Raw genomic sequence first — 8,008 nt, 5'->3', positions numbered from 1 at the left:
GGGAGGATAATGTGCTAAGGTACAAAGCCAAAATAATCTCAAACTGTTTTTTTTCTTCTTTTTTTAAAAACATGTACTCAAATGGCCTCCACAGTCAACAGATCTAAATCCAATAGAGCACCTTTGGGATATTGTGGAAGAGGAGATTCAAATCAAGAATGTACAGCCGACAAATCTGCAGCAGCTTTGTGATGCTATCATGTCATTATGGGAACAAAACAGTAATTTAAGTGAGTGAATGTGGCATAGTCATTGTGGCCAGGTGAGCTGCTTTGAGTTTTTTAGAGAAAGCTGGTATACAGGGACTCAAAATTTGATGTTTTGTTTGAATAATTGACTACATTTAAAAATTAAGTGTCAGTATCGATAACCACGTACCACCTAATGCTGGATGTGCAATAAATAAGGGAGATTGCGTTGACTTTGCTGAAGTGTCCTTGAGCAAAACAGTCTTTCCGGTTTCCCCAGCTGTTACAGCTCCTCCCGTCCAGCAGGTGGCAGTGCCGTGATGAGCAGGCGCAAACAGCCCGCGATGTTCAGTAATCCAAGATGTCTGCGCCCTGAAGGATGCTGCTGACGGCGTGAAGGTACATGACAAGGAACAGGTAAGATGACAGTGTGGCTTTTCCCGTTTCGTTTGGGTTCAACCCGGCGCCGTTTGACCTGCTAATGAGGTTTAAAGCAGAGACGATGTTTGATATGTGCCTGTAGCTTCGGCTGTCCGGTCAGTCTGTTGTCACAAAGTGCTGCTGCTGCTCTGCGTCACGCTCATTTCTGGCTTTTCGGGGTTACAGTTGCCCGTCATCGCGTTGTTTGATTTATTAAAATGATAGGATGGAGTCTAAAACCAATGCTTTGAAGCTCCCGCTAATATTAAAGCATCTGCTTGTTTAACAGCTGTGGACAGATCACCGGTCAAAAACTAGATCCTGTAAATCAATGGGAGCCACTTATATCCCGGTATCTGTATCAGCTGTCTTTTATTAAGTGGCAACACTACAAGATATCTAAAGATGTTAGCATATCCAAATGAAGGACCTTGGAAATATGAAGTTTCTTACTTTGAACTTTGCGTAGAAAGTTTGGCAATTTTTTTTCTTCTTCTTAGATTTCATTTCGTGTGTTTTAAGTGTTTTGGGTAGATGATGATTTTCTGGTGGCACAAACAGATTTTATCAATGGGGTGACACGTGGAAACCAGGGAGAGACATATGGGGGGGGGGGCAGTTTTGATACATTGTTGGCAATTTGTGAAAATTGGCAACCAAAAAGAGTCTGAAAATGGACTGAATGGCTGCAGTGGACATCGCCATTCTGCCTAATCACGTTTTTTACTTATGTCACCAGCCACATACATAGCATGCCCAAGGCGGAGCAGAAGAGAATTCATATGCATTTATGTGCCATAGAGACCAATTCCCTTCATGGTATGTTGAGCTCGAAGAGTTTTCTTCTTCTTCGGCCATGTTCTCTTAATAATGCACACACTTGGTGGTTGATTACTTTTCCCGTTTCTTTTATTGTTAACAACACAGGAGGGGAAAACCATACATTACTTCAGCAGTTCGCGCTTCGGAGGAACAGGAAGTGAAGTAGTCTATAATCACCAAAATAAAATCCTTTTCAAAATAAAATGACAATCAGAAAACTTCTTTCACAACATAAAATAAATTAATATATTTACTCATGAGAACACAAATCTAACACCCCCCCTTGTTCTCATGCTGCTAGCCCATAGCATCTTATGCATTTCCAAAGAACCATTTTTGAAACTTTCTGAGTCTCACTCTTGTAACTGGTTTTGTTAGTATGTCTGCAGCCATTTCTTCTGATGGACAGTGTTCAATGCAGATTTTCCTTTCATTTACCGCTTCACGAATGAAGTGATATTTCACATCAATATGCTTTGACCTCTGTCTGTTCACTGGGTTTTTACTCAACGCAATGGCCCCTTGGTTGTCCCCAAACAGTTTAGTACATGTGTACCTTTTTCTGTCCATGCCGTTTAACAGTTGGGTTAAGTACATGCTTTCCTGAGTAGTGGTTGCAAGACCAATGTATTCAGCTTCACATGTTGAGAGTGCCACTGTAGGCTGTTTCTTTGTTTTCCAAGATATTACTGGTCCCTCTTTAGTAAGTGCAAAACAGTAGCCTGTTGTACTGCGTCTGTCTTTTACAGAGGATGCCCAGTCAGAGTCACTGTAAGCAATTAGATCTAGATTCTCACTGCTTTTCTTAAAGATCAGTTCAAAGTCATTTGTGCCTTTTAGGTCTCTGAGGACTTGTTTTGCCATTACTAAGTTCTCTCTCGTGGGTTGAGCTAGTGTTTGAGATAGTCTGCTAACAACCCAGCTTATATCTGGTCTCGTACACGTCATGGCATATATCAAACTGCCCACTATTTCTCTGTACTCTCTTGAGTTAACAGTCTCATTTGCATCACTTCCTCCACATGTAGTAGTGTCCGTTTTTAGTTCACACGGTGTGGATCTGGGTTTGCATTCAGACATCCCAAAGCGTTCCAACATTCTTTGAATGTACCTCTTCTGATTCATCCTGATTTCATTCTCTTTTTGTATAAACTGTATCCCAAGAAAACTGGATATTTTCCCCAGGTCTTTCATGTTAAACTTTGACCTCATTGTTTCTTTGAATGTGTTTAACAAGTTAGTATTGCTAGCCGCAATGATCAAGTCATCTACCCAGATGATAACGAGTAGAGTTTCATGTCCAATGTCCTTTCTGTATACACAGTGATCAGAAAGGTTTCTTTCAAAGTCATTTTGTTCAAGGTAGTCATTTAAGAGTTTGTACCAGTTTCTACCTGATTGTTTTAACCCGTAAAGGGATTTCTTTAATTTGTACACCAAGTTTTCTCCTGACTCTGTTTGCTCAAAACCTTCTGGTTGTTCCATGTATATTTCTTCCTCAATGGGAGCATGCAAATATGCAGTTTTAACATCCATTTGGTGGATAATAAGATCATTCTGGACTGCTATTTGCATTAGGGTTCGCACAGATGTCATGTTTGCTGTTGGTGCAAATGTCTCTTGGTAATCTATTCCTTGTGTCTGGTTGTAACCTTTTGCTACAAACCTGGCTTTGAATATTTGTCCTTGTTCATTTTCTTTGAGGGCGTAGACCCATTTTCCTCCAATGGTATTTCTACCAGTAGGTAAAGTAGTCAGTTCGAATGTGTCATTCTCCTTCAGAGAGTTGATTTCTTCTGTCATTGCCTGTTTCCACCTTGGTGCCTCTGGTGACATCAGCGCCTCTTTATAGGTTTGGGGGATTCCACAGGTTGCTCTGTAACAATAATCAACACTTACAGGGGTTTCATTTGCTAAATCTTTGCAGTTAGATGTGTAATCCTCTAAATATTTAGGTTTCCTTTCTCTGTTAGGATAGCGCTCAGTTTGGTTTTGCTCATCACCCTCATTTCTTTCTATGTCAGGGTTTGGTTCATTTGTGTTGGTTTCCTCTTCTCTAGGAGGTATGTTCTCTGCTGCATTTTCATTTTGTTGTTCTGTACTTTCTTTTAAAGGCACTACATGTTCATAAGTCTGAATTTCTGTGTCATATTCATCAGTCTGTGTTTGTTGTTCAACAGTGTTCTTCTTGATAAATCTCACGAGTCTGTGTTTTGACACTTTTCCTGTGTGAGGGTTATAGACCAGGTATGCTGGGCTATTTTTACTATAACCCACAAATATCCCTTTTTCACATCTGGGATCAAGTTTCTTGTGATCATGTATGTATGCATAACAGTCTGACCCAAATATCCACAGTTTTGAGAGATCTGGTCTTTTCCCTGTTAACATCTGATACGGTGTACTTTTAGTCCTGTTACTGTAGCATCTGTTGCGGGTGTGTGCTGCATTTTGGATGGCGTAAGGCCATAATTCTTTTGGCAGCTCTTTTTCTAGTAAAAGACACCTCCCCATTTCAAAGAGAGTTCTCCATTGCCTCTCAGCTGTGCCATTCTGATGGGGAGAATATGGCGCAGATGTCTCATGCTTTATACCCTTTTCCCTTAAAAGAGACTGGAAGGAACTGCTTGTGAACTCGGTGCCATTATCCGATCTAATGCACTTAACACTGCCGTATGGTGCACAGTCAGCTAGAAACTTTGCTGTGGCCTCTGTGGTGTCACTTTTCTGTTTTAGAAAGTAAACTGACACTGCCCCTGAAAAATCATCTGTAAATAATATAGCATATTTATGACCACTTTGGCCACTAGGTTCAATGGGGCCCGCTAGATCAGTGTGCACCAACTGTAATGGGTCACTCGCTTTTGGGTCGCTTTGTCTGTTTCTGTTGTTAGTGAATTTCCCTTCTGTACACACATTACAATCTAACATGCCACTGCCTGTGATTTTCATGCCATCTACAACATCGGGTAGCTTTAACACATCACTAACATTACAATGTCCTAAAATTTCGTGCCATGTTTTCACATCACAAGCCAGATTAACAGTGTCACAGGACATCATGTCATTGTATGATGTTTCATTGTTTACCGTTTTCAAATAGTAGAGTCTGTTGTATTCTTCGATGGAGAAGACTGTCCCATCTTTGTTCACCAGTTCATTCTGTCCCTTCTTGAAGATCACCTGTTCTCCATAGTTTGTAGCTGCCTTCACTGAAAATATGCTCTGAGGGTAGGATGGGATGAACAGGGCGTCTCTCAGTGTGATGGTGGTACAGTGTCCTTGTATGTCCCGTAGAGAGACGTTGGCATCTCCCCTCTTGAGTGCGACGTTGTTTGTCCTGGATCCATCAGCGAGCTCCATGTAGTGTTTCTCAGGATCAAAAGTCTCATCAAACTTTATGAACTTGTTCTTCTCTGTAATGATGTGTGAAGTAGCACCACAGTCCACCATTAGTCCTTCTCTTATTATGTCAGTAGGCAGAAGTCTTTGACTAACTTTAAATACAAAAGTCTGCTCTTCTTTCTTGTCCTCTTGTTTTACTACAGTTAGTTTCGCATCATCTCTGTATTTGGTTTTTCTTCTACATGTCTCATCACTGTGTGTCGAGCTTCTATGGTAGCTACACCACTTAGGTGTTCCCTTTTGGCGACAATCTTTTACAAAATGTCCTCGGTTTCCGCATCCATGGCAGGTGATTGATGTTAAATCAACCTTCATCACATTATCCGCTTTTACTTTGTTGTCGAATTTCTCGGTTTCCTCATAACTTCGTAGGTTGCTTTTGAACTGTGTGAATGTTAAATCTTCACTGCTTTGAGTTGTGTGAATAGCAAATGGCTTGTAAGCTTCAGGAAGCCCCTTTAGAATCATAGCGATAATAAGTCCATCACTGATGACTTCTTTTGCATTTCTTAGGGAGGTCACTGCTTTTTCAGCCCGGATAATATAATCTGTCACTGTCTCATCTGGTTTCTTCTGTAAAGACGTCAGCTCTGTGTACAGTGCGATGATTCTGGGCTTGCCTTTACTATCGTAGTGGTCACATAGTATTTTTAAAGCTTTTCTTCCATCGTCAGTCGCATCTCTCATTACCAGTGAAAGGCTTTTATCATCAAGAAACTGTATCAGTTCAGCGTAGCATTCAGCGTTCTTCTCTGCATCTGGGTTAGTGGCTGATAATATAGTGTCCTTTAGACCAATGATCCGCATGTGGCCGAGAAACTTTGCCTCCCAAAGTTCGTAACTGTTTTCGTCTCCGTTGAACACTAACCTCTGCCATCTTCCTCCTGTTGTGTCACGCCTGGGCCCATAACCTGTTGAGCTCGAAGAGTTTTCTTCTTCTTCGGCCATGTTCTCTTAATAATGCACACACTTGGTGGTTGATTACTTTTCCCGTTTCTTTTATTGTTAACAACACAGGAGGGGAAAACCATACATTACTTCAGCAGTTCGCGCTTCGGAACAACAGGAACAGGAAGTGAAGTAGTCTATAATCACCAAAATAAAATCCTTTTCAAAATAAAATGACAATCAGAAAACTTCTTTCACAACATAAAATAAATTAATATATTTACTCATGAGAACACAAATCTAACATGGTAGCATGAGTAGCATTAATGGTCCCTTCAATGCTACTCAAGGTCTGCACTTTGATATTTACAATATGAAGGATCATAGGCATGTTTTATCGTCTCTGAAGGGGTCCCCTTCTCCAAAAAAGGGAAAATGCTAAGCACAGAGACACAGCCAGAGGCATCTAGATAAAATATCATCATCTTCCTCCTCACCTCAAGCCTATTCTCCTGAACTGAAGTCATGGCTCTAACACACAAAAACCTGCATACTGCACATGCTTATTTATTCCTTATATTGTCAGCAGATTAGGCATGCAACCCCTCTGTCTCCAGCTGTGAGCTGGCTAAACAGAAATAAGAGCTAAGCTAACATTATTCCAGCTAATGTTAGGCCTCCCTCTGATAAACAATTTGATTACTTTTTCACATCTTATGAGAGTTTATTCACCAAGTGTCCAAGTTTAACAGTGTTAGATCCAGCAGCCAACTAAGAGCTAACAGAGGCAAAAACCATGGTTCTTACCTGCAGAAAAGTTCAGGAAGTTCCTGAACGACTCACATCAGTGTCGCTCTTATTAGACCGAAGTGAGCCTCACTGACTCATATCGTGCTCCTTTCACAAAGTTTTACAAGCTCATCTAGAGCAAAGACATGAACACATATTAACAGCTGAGGTAAACAGCAGGCTGGTAGCCTACACTCTGAAATAAATGGCAGATATTTTTGTTTGTCCTGGAGTGGCCACTATAGCTACAGTTATGCACTTGAATGGGGAGGGTTAAAAAAACAGCATTCATTGGCAGCAATCTACAATCTACCAACATATGTTGGTGAGATTATAAATACCAATTTTAATCTTACTGAAGTAAGAGGAAAAAAAAGAATAAAAATATACCTAAAGGAAAACATCCTTGTTTAATCGTCCACATTATATTACTCGATCATAATTATTGATTCATTAATGTGTCACTGTGTTGCAGCTGGAGTTTAATGTAATTAATTTTGACTTCTTCTGCCTGGTGGAGGATTTGTCTGAGGTGCAGAAGCATATTATGGCGAGGTTTGCTTTCGTTGCCATGCCGCTGTCTCTCATATCAAACAAGAAGATAGTCCTTCAGAGCGCTTTGGATGAATGTTTCGCAAATCTTTTCCTGCCAATGCCACCTTCAAATGTTCGTGCCCTTCAGCCCCCACAAAATATATCAGTTATTAACAGTAAAGAAGGACCCAAATTACATTTCTCCGAGGCAAAAGTTCACACAATAGCTTTCCCAAACTCAGTTATTTAATTTTCCCTACATAAATGATAAATCATAGATATTTAACTTAGTTTCACTCAGTGTTATTCCCCTAGAGTAGCTTAATGTGTCACCAGGGGAAACATTGCTGTAGAGAAACAGGAAACAAAGTACCCTGGCTGAAATTCATGCCACAGTTGTTGCTTACAGTGGATGCCCTCTTATTCATACACATGGGACTGAAGTTTGCATGTTACAACCCTTCATCAGGAGGGTCTGTCCTATTAAGTGTTATATTCACCCATAGGGCTGTTCGATATAACGATATCGGATGACGATTACGCTATCGTTTGTTTCGTGGTGTCGCAAAATAAACTGTTTATGGCAATATTTTTTTCACCGTTTTGATGGTCACTGTAGTGGCTATATTAATTTCTTAAAGTTCTCTCTTTCTTTTATATTTAATATAACCACACTACTGACGGACAAGCGCCTGTTTTTATGCGTTGTGGTTAGCAACAACGACGGTAACAGCATCGCGTGTCTGCTTGTTTATGTTCCACATAAACCTTTCACAATAAAGCTCAAGATCCTGTTGAGACTTTTCAAAATAAACTGAATCACGTGAAAAAGCAGATTATTTACGGATGAGAATTAAAAAAGAGCCGCCAGGTGCTAAAAAATAAACCTTAGACTCAAAGGCTTTTCCCCGCAGCACGCCGTGTAATAAATACTCACAAAGAAAACGGCGGCTGTTACAACT

The 8,008-nt window shown here is 40.4% G+C and overlaps 1 protein-coding gene across 1 annotated transcript in view; it reads left to right on the top strand.

Annotated features, from left to right (window-relative positions):
• Nucleotides 1-540: 540 nt before the first annotated feature.
• mrpl11 (mitochondrial ribosomal protein L11) overlaps nt 541-8,008 on the top strand; it is a 79,148-nt gene continuing 71,680 nt past the window's right edge. The window contains exon 1 of the mRNA XM_085372640.1: nt 541-605. The gene's annotated coding sequence lies outside the window, so the exon portion shown is untranslated. The remainder of the gene's footprint in view (nt 606-8,008) is intronic.

Source organism: Diplotaxodon limnothrissa, linkage group LG2, assembly GCF_057381915.1.
Source record: "Diplotaxodon limnothrissa isolate DT_005_m linkage group LG2, D_limnothrissa_male_GT1.1, whole genome shotgun sequence".
NCBI lineage: Eukaryota > Metazoa > Chordata > Actinopteri > Cichliformes > Cichlidae > Diplotaxodon > Diplotaxodon limnothrissa.
Note: the sequence above shows the minus strand (reverse complement) of the source record. Positions and strands in the feature narration are given on the sequence as shown.